Source organism: Temnothorax nylanderi, unplaced genomic scaffold (genome assembly GCF_030848795.1).
Source record: "Temnothorax nylanderi isolate EJ_2023f unplaced genomic scaffold, tnyl_v1.0 TNYL_tig0007_pilon, whole genome shotgun sequence".
NCBI lineage: Eukaryota > Metazoa > Arthropoda > Insecta > Hymenoptera > Formicidae > Temnothorax > Temnothorax nylanderi.
Window position 1 is genome coordinate 2,944,541 of NW_027249069.1, and position 13,970 is coordinate 2,958,510.

General features: G+C 42.8%; 1 protein-coding gene across 6 annotated transcripts in view; it reads left to right on the plus strand.

The window, feature by feature from the left end:
• The window catches only part of Pnt (ETS transcription factor pointed), a 102,659-nt gene that overhangs the window by 83,498 nt on the left and 5,191 nt on the right, over positions 1–13,970 (plus strand). The gene's annotated exons all lie outside the window — the stretch shown is intronic.

The window sequence follows — 13,970 nt, forward strand, 5'->3', positions numbered from 1 at the left end:
GTACGTTCTTTTTTTTTCGTCCTTTCTTTTCCGTTCGTGCGTATCGTCCTCCTTCTCGCCGCCGCCGTCGTCGTCGTCGTCGTCGTCATCGTGGTTATCGTCAAGGTTTTCGTACACATACACCGTGATGAACGGCGTAAGGTAAATATACGAACCGCGGCCGGAAATAGAAAAGTACGTTCCTTCTCTGGTATAAATGTCTCGCACCGCAGAGTTTCTATTTCTTCTGTAAGAATTTTAACGTTATTTTAGTCAGATCTGTATCGAAAACAATCATCACGCAAGTGATTATCAGTGGTTAATGCGGAACAGTTAATTTATTCTTATGCTTGATTGTTACTTACTTCCTCTCGAAGATAATTGAAAAGAAAGGAAACAGAAGAACGTTCGTTCTCTTCGTTATTTATTTAATAATGCATTTTCTTCGGGTTAAGACACGCGAATTGTTACAAAATGGGTGCATGTATCTTCTCAAGATTGATTATTGTTATCTCCAAAATAAAATAAATATGCATATATAAATACTATATGCATATATAATTTTTCTCTTTCTATATACAAATAGCTGATGGCAGATATTGCTTTGTATGTTATTTTGGGATTTTTATTAATTACACCATAAATAAAATAAAATCGCGTATTTTCAGTTGACGACCGGAATATATTCAGTCATATTGGTACATTTAGCATAATCGCGAACGTAAAAAATATCGTGATAGAAGTAAACAAAAGGAGCAAGGAACGAGCGTAAAAGCGAGCAGGGAGCTAGAGGGAGAAAGAAGGGGCGAGAGAAAAAAGCAGGAGCGATATTCGGAGCTCACGTTACAACCGGAAGTCGCTGGGCAGGACTGGTAGTAAAAGGAAAGGGAGGGGGACCTACCCCAATACCACTCCGGGACGGCAAGATAGTTTTATAATGTCCTCGAGTACTCCTCCCTTAATGCACTCGTAAATGCACCCTCCTCAGAACCGCTTCACCGCAGCATTGTTGCTCACTTCGAGAGCGTGTCTCGATTGAGTGGAAGAATCGCACAGATGTGAAGAAGAGAACCAGATCGTCTTGTGTGACTAGTTCGGTCGAGAATATACGTTATAATAGCGATTCTCTTGGCAGCAGATTTACTAAGATTTCGCATGAACGGGAATTAAATATGGGAATTAACGAACGTTAAATACCTCGATTAAAACCTTCCTAATTCGATATTGAACATAATTTCGTTGTAACAAATTATATTTTTGAAGCAACGTTGCAAGATATCTAAAATTTTTATACCTAATTGTGTAGTCTATAAAAAGAATAATGATTTACTATTGAATTGGTTATTAAAGACCTGATTAAATTCGATCGATAATTTGCGATTTTCCGATTGGTTATCTTTCTTTAGATTATAATTATATTATCTACAATACATATACAAAGAGAAAAAATTTATTTAATCGAAGCTAACTTCTAATTGATATAAACAGCTCTTGGTATATTCAATTTCCGGTACACCCCTCGATAAAAAATCTAATCTTTCTTTAAAAAATTATATTTAAAATATTAGTTATATATATAAAAATTTATATCAAAAAATGCTCATTTTCTTAAAACCACTTTTTTTCAAGTAATGAAATTATATCAGACGCCGAATCGCAGAAGGCAGAACGAAAATGCAACCTATTGGTACGTTCGACGATCGATTACTCCTCAATCTCAAATAGAAAATAGAGACGGCCGACGTCGGACAGGTCCGAACGCGAGCGGTAACGAAGCGCGCGCGTTCTTATTGTGCGGCCCTCGTAAGTCCCATTACTATTGCCGCCGAGGCTATACGAACCCGAGAGAGGCACGAGGCGTAGGGGAGTGAGCGCTTCCGGTCCCCTCTGCATCACGTGCGAGACCGCCGCCGAACAGAGAAACCCCCGTTGCCTCGCCTCTCAACATCCGGTCTGTTGCGCGCCTCCACCTCCCCTCCGGTCACAGCCCCCTCTCAAAAATAGGCTAGGTCCTTCTCGACTCGCGTCGAACGCGTTCATCACCGCACCGCCGCGCGCGACGGTGACGATCTAACGATCTGACGCGGCGAAATACGCGTAATCGGCGTCGAAATATTTTGGCCGGTTTCTCTTGTCTAGCACGCGTAAAGGAAATAAACGAAAATACGTTACGCAAAATTATAGAGGTTTTTTTCTACAAAATCGCGAATGCTTTAGAAATTGTCTCCAGCGTTTTTCATTGCCTTTTATTTATTTTAATTTCACGAAAGTAGATAATTTTGAAGACTGTACTGAGAGGAGCATTTAGATGAGAATGTCACATTGCATGTATATTTGGTATAATTATTTTATTAATTACATAAAAAAAATATAATATTTTAATTTTGTACTCATATGATATATATATTATCTATATATTTATTATATTTATATTATCTTTAATCGACGAAAGTGATGGAGATATAATAACAATATCATTATACGTTTTAGCAGTGATGCCTAATTAATTAAAGTACATCGTAATAGTAATTATGTCACGTCGACCTTTGTGCAAGTAGACGAGATGCATTACGTTTCGTAATTGTGGCACTCGCCATTATAAATTAGTACGCCATTGCTAATTAACCAATTATTAACTTGTTATTGGCCTATAACTATTTACCGTTTCCCAATTGACAATTTCAACGTAACAATCAAATCCTATCACGAGATAGAGGGGACTCCGCTTTAGACTTTTATTGCGATATCTTATCACCACAACCGATTTTCTCATTTGCGAATTTTCTCATTAAGTGACGTCACATACGCGAAATCGCCCACATTGCCATTCTTGTTATGAGATAATAACGAACAAGAGGTTATAAAGGTTCGGTGCGATAAAACAAATGTGTCATTCCTTTATTATTATTATCAATATCGTTGTTATTGTAATTTTATCTCACTTTCACGTTATCTCACTTTCACGTCGCAGTGCTTCTCTACCAGAGATTTTGAAAATTTTTACGTGCATAATTATATTTTGTAATAAAAAAAAAGGATATTTCAAACAAAAGCTCGACATAACGAATATGAATGAACGAATAAGTTTTATACATATGAATAGCTGAATATCAAAAAATATTCAACGCAAAATTTCTAACGTGACAATTTCGAGGTGTCCCCAGAGTTCAAGCCGAATAATACAATCTGCATTTTTCTTATTTAACACAAAAGTAAAACATTGGAGAACGCGAATTAGACGTTGTCCATCATCGACGATTACAGAATCTGAGGATCGCGTCAATCGAAGGAATAGGGTGTCAAGTACAAACGTACGTATACGACGGAATACCGGCAACGATGACGACGACGATGATGATGACGGCAACGGTGGCAGCAGGTGGTTGAAGCTCCGAGGGGGCGTTTTGCGATCTCCCTTCCTCTCGCTGCGAGATCGCTCCCCTCGCACCCACCCCCCGTTCTTCCCCCCCCCCTCGTTCACCCCCCTGAGCAAGCGGCCGGGTTTCCTATCTCGTGCCCCTCCACTCGACGGCAGCCCCACTCGGCAGGCTCGTGAACTCCCACCTTCCACCTCCACCGTGCGGCACCAATGCGACACCGGGATAGCCGTGCGAGACGGTAGAGCCGCCGGCCGGGGCCCCACGGGCAGAGGGGGAGGAAAATGCGATGGAGGATGAAAGAGACGGGGCGCGGAGCGGTAGGGACGGGGCGGCCGGCGGGAGCACCGCGGAGCACCGTAGAGCGGAAACGGCGCGGCGCTTCGTCACAGTGACACGCGCGCTCGCGTCAAGTGGAGGAGTGTGCGCGAGAAGAGTGCACGCGAGAGAGAACGATCTCCTGCGACGCGTCTGCTCGACGTCTCTCTGCCGACCGACTGTTCGGCCTACGTTCCGTGGGGACGCCCGCGCCGTGTCCGTACCGGAGTGACCAGGCGTAAATCTCGCGGTAGTGACACCTCGCCATTGACATCGAGGGATCAGCCGCAAGTTGATTCGCGTGTCACGCTCGTAGGGGGCAATCGTGGTCGTACGAGGAGCACTCGCGAGAGCGAATCCGCGATTGCGAACTCGAGCGCGGCGGGTATCCCTCGAGAGGTTTGATTCGAGTCTCCTCCTGGGAACTAAACGCGCGGTGTGCGATTAAAGGATACCTTTAAGAGTTTCAATCCATAGTTCGTAGAGCAGAACGCGATGGGGATATAACCGGGGGATTAATTCGATCTTGATTGTGGAACTGAATGCAGTGAGTAATTAGTAATCAGTGAGGATTACCTGGAGAATCAAACTCAGTTCCGCGAGCGGAACTGAACGTGGTGAATGATTGAGGGAATTATCCGGGAGGTATATTAATCTCGGTTTCTGTGGGGAAACCGATGAGCGTGGTGAATAATTAGGAGGACGTCTTGAAAATTGAAGCCGATTGTGGAACTGTGAACACGGTCAACTGCCAACCGGAGAATACGACTTTATTGTGGGCGACCGAGCGTCGTGAGCGAAGACGGGATACCTGAGGACTACTAAACTCAGCTGCGTGCAGCTGAGTCAACGAAAAAGGAGAGAGAACCGATGCGGCCGGCCGGGGAGACACCTGTTGCGTCGTTCCGCGGCTAAGCGGCAAAATTCCCCGCGCGAGAGGGAACTCGAATTTTTCTGCCCGGAGTAATATCGGAGAGAGAAAGAGATAAGGAGAAAAAGATATTGTCAATCGATCATCGAAGTCTCTCGCCGAGGATTCTCAACGACACACGTCGCTTCGGAGAGTCTATGCCGCCCACGAGTGGAGTGCTGCTGAAGGAACTCGCACGAGGCGATCGCGAGAAAGACCGTAGAGATCGCCGTCGTCGTCGCCGTCGTTGTTGTTGTCGTCGTCACAATTACGACGGCCGCGTTGCAACATCGCGCGATGCGCAACGTCCCGGCAACGAACGGCGTCAACGGCGTGTCGTAAGGCCGCGCGCGAAATAATCGGTTCATCGTCGCACGGATGCTCGCGCGCTCGTCGCCGAGGAGTTACCAACGTCGTCGTCGCGCGGGACAATCGAAGGCGACGTCACGGCGGGCGTCGTGAGCGTCGGGACGTCGCGGCCTTCGGGGCAGGCGCCGGGCATAATAGTCGACGCGTACGCGAACGGCGGCGACATCGGCGCGTTAACGACCGGCAGCGGCAGCGGCAGCAACAGCAGCAGCAGCGGCGGTAGCGGCAGCGGCAGCGGCAACGTTAACGCCGTCGCGTCTTCGGAAATGGTGCTCCAAATGCTGGAGCTGATGACAGGCCACGAACCGTTCTACGCCGATTATCCCGCGTACCAGGAGGCGGAGCCTCTCACCGGCCATCATCCGCATCATCAACATTCCCATCAGCACGCGATCAGCCGCAGCAACACCAGCGTGGTGCCGCCGGTCTCCTTGGACGCGACCACCCACACGCCAGGTATCTACCTCGCGGATTTTGACTCCAAGTCCAAGCGTAAGAGTGCCGCGGAAGTTTACAGAGTATCACAGATTTCGATTTTGGATCGCGATAAGATACTCTTTGAAGAAAATGCAATATTTTATTTTTAAAAACGACGGTCAAGATATTTGTATGAATGTACTTCGAAAACAACGATACGTCATCTACCACGTCAAACGTTCGATGGCAGATTTCGATTCTGATTTTTCACGTCCGGAGTATATGAAAAAGTCTCGACGGTTTATTTAAACAGGGCTATCATACTGATTGCAAAGGAAAAGGAAGATTAGTACGCGTAAATACATCTTACTTTTTTCTTAAAACGATTAATTTTGAAGTATAATTTTATATCATACCTCTACGTGTAATAAGTTCTACGTAACGTATAATTATCTTTTGCAATAACTTCTCGAATGTTTTGAACTCAAGTGAGATCCAACAATGAAAATTATATATCGACGTCTGGCGTAGACATTATCACGCTCTACATTTGGACGTCGCAGCAAATCCAGCCAAAATGTCAATCGATATCTATTATTTAAGCGGCTTTGTGCGGTTTCTGTCTGACGATGTTATCGAACGACTGCCCATAGAGTGTGAGGTCAAGTGTCGGGATATGCATATGAGGAGAATTATTTGCAAATTACGCGATAACCCAGACGATAATGGAACAATTTTCAATCGGAACCTTCTCAGCGATAAAATATTAACCATTTTTATTCAGACAGTAAGACAAAAAAGATAACTTTCTAATAAACAGCTTTAGGATTTAAAAGAAATTGCATTCGGGAATTCGCTGAACCCTACGCAATTTTGTGAATATCATTCTAGCTGTAATGATTAAAAACTAAATAAGTGAAATAATTTCTCACTATCGTATTAAAAGAAATTTACTGGATCGATTCAAAAGACTGTCATTGAAAATAAATTCACTACTTGTGCAACGGATTAAAACCGGATAGAACGACGTAACTTTTTACACAGCAAAATGATATATATAAATTCACACTGACATTGTCTGACGGATCAAACCTTATTGGGTCAAGGCCGATTTATGCTCTAATTCGGAATTCATTATCGATACAACAAGAATATACTTTTTTTTAACACATTGTTTCTGCGAAAGAATCTTTCCATGGAGACCAATTAAAATCAATCGAAATCTAATCGATTCTTTATTTCCAAAAAAGGAGGAACTATGAAATTTTTATTGTCCATAGCGGGGCGCAGTTTAATTAGGCAAGTCTCTTCTTTTGGTCGCGAGTCTCTCAGAAAACGATCTCGACAAAATCGATCTCGCGATTTGCGCGATTTGTTCGACGACGCGACGGGCTGATACGTCACAATTATAACATTCGGCTATCTGCATAATGGCCCGTAACTATATCGTTACTTCGAACATAAGGATCTTTTGTTCGCGATGCACGTCCCTCGTCCTTCTCCGTTAAGGTGTGGCCCTCGTTAAGCCGGCAATAAAGCGTATCGCGCAAGGTCTCGGCGGCATGGCACACGCTTGGGAGCTCGAGTTACACGCTTCGGATGCGTCGAATTGCAGCGGGCCTGAAGATAAAAGTTGCATCAATGTTGTACGCGTTTTAAGACGGTACGAAGATATATCGGTGCCACGGTTCATAAAGTTAATTAACTCAACCTCGCTGTCGTTCGGTCATGCCAATTTCTCCTATTCGCGTGATAAGTACGGTCCTAAAATGCACAATTTACATTCGAATCTTCAACAATTACAGTAGATTTATTATACATATATATCTCCAACGATTATAAGTTTACAGTTTATATTATTTTTAATTATTCAGATTAACCAGTGTCTTCAATCGCTTAATGAATGAATAAATTAAAATATTGAATTGTTCATTAATTATTAAAACTGTTAAAATTTCTTCAACGATATTTATATATTATTATACATTTGTTTAACCGTGGAAAAAATTACGTATTCAAGATTGATCGTATATTACGTCTAAAGGCTGTCAAAATCTACGCACGCGTTCAGAAATCGTAACGTCATGATTTTTCGGTCATTCAGAGTCTAAGCACATCCAAACGTTCGTTCGTCGATATCGTTGTAATATGATTTCTAGATCATTAATCACTGACGACGAGGAGAACGACTCCCATTTGTGCCGACAGCTGGAAGAAGGGCGGAATATTCCTTTGAAAAGACCTAATTAAGTAGCGTTCTGCGTTACAGTACATTGCCATTAACCATAGAAGTGGCCAGAAGGCCACTGGTGAATTTTTGCACCGACAACTTTGAAAATTATTTTAGATGAGATAATTTTGAAAATGTCGGTCTTTTATGGCCTGAAAATAAAGTTTGAACTCTCAACAATATATTTATGTGGTCAAAAAGTAGCAAATTTGATTTCGTACCTGTGCGTGATAGCCAGGTGAAAAAAAGGTTCAAAAATGGACCTTTTTAATAAGAGGTATTATAAATGTTTGAAATAATTAAGAAATATATGCCTGTAAAAATATTGTCAGAGGACTAAACTAACATAAATCATACCAAATCGACCGGTCAGGTCAGGCCGATAGATTTATCGGCAAGAAATTTTGCCGATGGTATATTTTTGCACCAGCATTTCCGAAGAACCGGAAAATCGGAAAACTTCTTCATTGCACAGTAAACATTATTGGATTTCCAAATAGCAAGCCCTGAACAGGGTCTCGAATAATTCCATCAATTTCCGGTAGTGGCGAAAAATGGATTAAATATAACATTAGCGTTTACAAAAGTCGAATCTTTAAGTAAATTTTTTCTGCAACGTGGTTTTTTCCCGATAGTTTTTGTCGGTTTACTTGGTCTTTGTTAACAGTAACTAGCTTTTTTTTTTATCCCATCCGATCTTTCGATCTGATTATTCTGCTCAGTGCCGATAATGATCCAGAAACGGTTGGAGTGAGCGACGCTTCTCTTCTTGTAACACGCGCGATTGTGTAGATGCCTCCGTCTGACGTGCGTGCGTGTCACGTACACGCGCATGCACACAGACGCAGGCGCGTAGGTAGGTAGAGTGTGGGAGAGTTCGCAGGTCAATCCCTGCTTTGAACAATGCGCGATTTCGTTGTGCCGTCGTCGTGGACGACTTTTTTACGAGCTGTGCTCATCACGCGCTCGCCGCGTCTCCATGTATATTCCGCGTGTCTGCGCAATTACTTACGTACGTGGTACGTATGCGTGCGCGTGTGTATGTGTGCGCGCGCGTTTCGAATAAAAGGAACGATTCAGGACCACGACAGGTATAAAACTCATAGACTCGGAACGCCGCGCCGGGAGAAAGAGTGGCGTTCGTTTCGCCGCGGTCTTTATGTATTGTTGTGCATACGCGATAGATAGATGGAGATAAAGCGAACACGGTCGTTACTTTCGTTTTAACGCGATTGTGAGTTCGTTAACATTTTTCCCGGTGGCGTATTGTTCTAACGGCGGCGTATTTTTATAAGAAAGGCCGTGTCGGGGTCTCTTCGTTAAGCTGTGTACGTGACAAAATTACGTTACAAAATCCATTACACACGTGCCATTAGCTAAATGAGAGTCGCGTTTTTGTTGAATACGTTATCATTTGGATTTTTTCGCTCAAATCAGTAAATAATTTTCCCCTTACACGATCAACGGTTTCTAACAAATCTATCGCGCTTTTTCTAAGGGTAAAAACTTAAAAACGTTAATTTTTTTTTAATTAAGAGAATAATATTCATTCGCACTTTGAAACGTGCTGTTTCTAACGTATCGAGTTCATCAAAAGGCACTGATATCAGACGTACAAAAATAGATGACAATCCTATGTGACAACATTTACATGTGACTCATCACATTATTGTTTATCATCGAAACGTTAAATTCTTTTTTTCCCGGAAGGCCCGATATCATTTCTCTGACGCAACGTCGACACGAAATATCCTTCATCGTGAACGATCCGAGTAAAATCGGGTCCAACTTCCAAAACGATCCCAAGATCTCGGATAGTTCGGCTCCAAGTGACGAACTATCGATTTCGCCTAACGAGAGTCCCGGATCCTGATGTGGATCGCGGGCCTCGAGTACTCCGGCCGAAGATAATGACCTTCCGGCGCGGCGGCGAGTCGAGAACATTCGTGAGGCAGGTTTTAATTTTCAAGAGGCCGCCGGGCTGCGCCGGCTCTCTCTCTCTCTCTCTCTCTCTCTCTCTTCTCTCTCTCTCTCTCTCTCTCTCTCTCTCTCTCTCTCTCTCTCTTCTCTCTCTTCTCTCTCTTTCTCCAGTACCTTGCCTCAGCAGACAGCAGCTGTGCGCGCCGACCGGGCGTTTCATTCGATTTGGCACGTGCCACGAGGCTGCCGCCGTCGCCGTCGCTGTCGCTGCTCCTGTTACTGGCCGCCGCGCCGCCGCCTTCATTGCTCACCGTTACTGCCATGCCGCCTAAGCGGCCGGCGCGGCGGTTCTGGCAGTCCTCGGCACCTGTTTCACAGCTGATACGCGGCTGCTGCTACTTTTGCTCGCCCGATATATACCATAGCCCGACTGTGCGTCGTCCCCGCTTTCTCGCGCGACGGCTTCCCCCTGCTCCGAGATACACTTCTCGGCTCGGGACGTCGGCGTCGTAGCTGCCGAAATTTCCTCGTCTGTTGATCTATTAATTAACGAACGCTCAGCTTGTGCCATTAGGTTGGGTAGAAGGAGCTATGTTTAGATAGGAAAACATTTTGAAAAGAAAATATTTTGATGATTTTAGAGCTGAAATTTTGTCTATTTTTTGTTTAATTTAGAAATGTTATCTATAATTTAGTAGTTGATCAGTGCATTCGATTTGATAGAAAAAATCCTGAGAGATATACTGCGCTAACGCAAAGAAACGTTTCAAAAATTTATAAGAATATTAAAATTTTTTTTTTCATAATGTCATTTTTAAATAATGTCAATTGAACTGTTCATTAATGAGCAATTCAAATTCTAGGATTATATTTAATTATAGAACTTTGAGCACCGACTCGTCATTACGCGGCTTTTTTGTTGTTGCAAGGAAAATAAGTTAAACGTACGTGTAATTACGTTAACAATTTGTAACCGCTCTTATCGGTTTTAGCTTATGAAAATAGCGCTACTCATAATGGATTACGCTTTTAAAAATAGATACAGCATTATGCCAATCGGTCGCGAAACTATATGCTAATTATAATGTAATTGCGTGCGCGTTTGTAGTTGCAAAATAATAATTGTAGCGGTAACTCGTAGTTGCAATAGCGATCTTTCGATAAGGATGGTTAAACTTTTTGCGATATGGAAGCCAGTTTTCTTCAACGCACTCCGTTTTTAATTCAAGAACACATTTTTCGGCGCATTATGCCTGAAATTCTAAACGATGACTGGCTTTAGCAGGGGAGAGAGAGAGAGAGAGAGAGAGAGAGAGAGAGAGAGAGAGAGAGAGAGAGAGAGAGAGAGAGAGAGAGAGAGAGAGAGAGAGAGAGAGAGAGAGAGCCATGCGTCTGTGTGTGCAGCGTGAGGGCCAGCTCCAGGCTGCACTCCCACGCTCATCGTCCATGAAACACGGGGTGCGAGGTGCAGCTACTACACGCGAGCCTTGCAGGTGTACTTAGAATATGCAGGGTCTGTCCCTACGGCCCTATTAACAACGCCACGGTCACCACATGGACACGGGAGTTATGGGAAAGCAGGAGGGGCTTCGCGAGTAATTATTTCTACGGGAAAGCGCGCTTAAGACGCTCGGCGTGATGTCGTTGAACGAATTCTCGGTATATCTTTGGGTAATTACATGTTCGTCAGCTGTCCAATTTAAACGTGGTTGTGTAACAAAAAGCAACGACTATATTTTGGATTTTTGGTACCAAGCCGCGAGATTTACTCCAGCGATCGAAATCAGAGGAAAAAAGTTAGTGTGCTATTTTGAAACGATCTGTAACGATCTCAGGAGGTACCATATGGAGTCCTTTAGATCCTTTCTAGAATCTTTTAGATCATAAAAGCTTGAAGGACCATTGCTGTAGCATAATAAAGCTTCACTCATAAAGCGATGCGATTAAAAAATAAATTTTTTATAAATCTGTCAGTTGCAATGAATTTGTTAACATGGAATAATACATTTCATATCTCTCATAATTTTTATACAATTTTCATAATTCTTTACGACATCAAAAACCTAACAAGACTTATTATTACAGGTTTAATTCCTTCCTGAGAACAGATAATATTCTAATTATTCATCTGTTTTTTTATGACTACTATATATTTGTTTAAATTTGATTTTATCTATAATGTATTTTTTTGTAACTGTAATGCACGGTGAAACCTGATCTTTAAAGCTGGTTCTGTATTCCCTACCCCCGTCAGTAATTACGCCCAATTAAAGACGGCTAAGCGAAATTAACGATACGTGGTCGGTGCGACACTTGCGCGGCGGGGCCCACCTGTTTTTTTTTCCTTCGTTATTAAAACGTAAGTGTGGGAATGTGGGGTGGCGGCGCATCACATGCGCGCTGTCGTTTCGAAAAGGTCGGTGGATTATGGTAATTCGTCGATGTCTCTATCGCCCGCATTTCATCGCGTTTCACGTATTACTAAACAAAAGATCAATTCTAGCGGACGCGTTAATCGCGTCGGCTAAACTATTTATACCGTGTAAATGAGGTGGCGAGGGAGAGATATGCAATAAGCACGGCGCGGGGCCCAACGATAATCCTGGCAAGCCACCTGGTTTCGCCTTAACAGATAAAAACGTATTCGTGGTGTCCACCTGCTTTTTATTGACGCTCCATAAATCCTAGATAAATTGAAGTTAATGGCTCGGTCTCGCCGTTTAAATTGCAGTATCGAAAAGAATTTGAAGCAACTTTGCGTTTTATTCAATTTAATTTAAGTTGTATATTTAATAGTGGTGGGATTGCACGGAACATAGATTTTCAATTAAAGATTTACTTTAACTGATCCACGTTTCCGCTCATCTCAACTTATTTTTAATGAATAATATGTTTACAAACTATTCTTAATTAATAGTTTGTAAGAGTGAATGTTCGTCTTTAGAACTGAATTGTTCGCCCAAGTGACGGTCGAATTTAATCACTATCCGCCATTATTTTATGGCTTTACATTTCTATTCTTCTTGTTACCATCGTTTCCTTTTATTTTTCAATTGACTTTTATTTAGGACGGCATTAAAATAATTGGCGTGAAACGTTAAGGTAGCTGTAAGTTCAAGTAGCGAACATGAGTTTCGAGAGATAAGATATGTGACTTCATCAACTTCCGACTCCACCACTATCCTTTCTTCGTGTAACTAAACCTCAGATTGTTCTTATCTGTTTTATTGTTAGTTCTTTCTTGAGGATATTTAGAAAACTCTAAATCGCTTCATAAAGTATAAGATAGGAATAGATAATCTCAGGACGCTTTAATCAAAAGCGATTTGTTTAAAATTACATGAATTAAAAGACCTGGTACTATATCGCTTCTCTTCGTGTATGGATAAGTTTTACGGTATTTTTCATGCGAGAGATATGGTAATGTATAATGTAACGTTTTCACGCGTGTGCCAGTCACCTCTATATTATAAATCTAATTTATATAATTCATTATTTACGATCGCGGCTGCAGTGGCGTATAAATAAAGCAATAATAAGTAAGCAGCCGATCGATACGGAGCGGCCGGCAAATGTAAAAAAAGAAGATCGTTGTCAGGACAGCGCATAATTTAACGGGTCGTCCTCGAGTTTTCTCCGAGCTTTCGCTGACGTTGTTCGTCCGAAATTTTAGCTACAAATAACGGAAATTCCTCAGAAAATTTGCCTACGTCTACATTGGCATTTACTTTGAACTGTACTGCCACTTCCTCCCCATAGTGGGATACTTCAAATCACAATTTTCAACCGGATACCGTTGGGAAATAATCCCAGACGAGCCCCGAAAGTTTTACGCCCTCGCGCGCGGACTCGGCACTCGCGCACTCGCGGAAATAAAGAACTCGGGTTGAAAGTTTAAAAGATTTAATCCGGACACAGGGACGAACCGAAGGACGTAAGACGTAACAAGACAATATATCATTTTTATTTGGCTTGTGAATATTATTGAAACTGAACGTAAAATCAAATCCTTTATTTTGTAAGAATAAAAAATAATTTTCTTGGACATTCGCAAAAAGAAAACGAATTCCATAGAAAATCTCATCGACAGCTTGAGAACTGTGCAGCTGTGCTTCCAGTAGAAACGCAATTTACTTAAAAAGAAAACTTCTAAATGACTTGAAACTTGAAGCTCAAATTTCGAGCGCCGCACTGTATCGTGAAGGTCTCATCCCGAGGCTGACACTCGCCACAACAGAATTTGCTAATTCGACAATCGCAATCCTGAGCGACGCGACGCGGCGACGGTGCGGCGATTCGAACGCCGCTTCGAGCGCGCGGAGCCTCAGCTTCAGCCTCGCGCGATACCCGGGCTCTCTCTCGCGCGATCGTAGAACGGAAGTCGAGAATAGGCGGAGTTCGTTCGGACCAATCATCGAGATACGCGCCGCCCACGTGTCAGCGGTGGTTC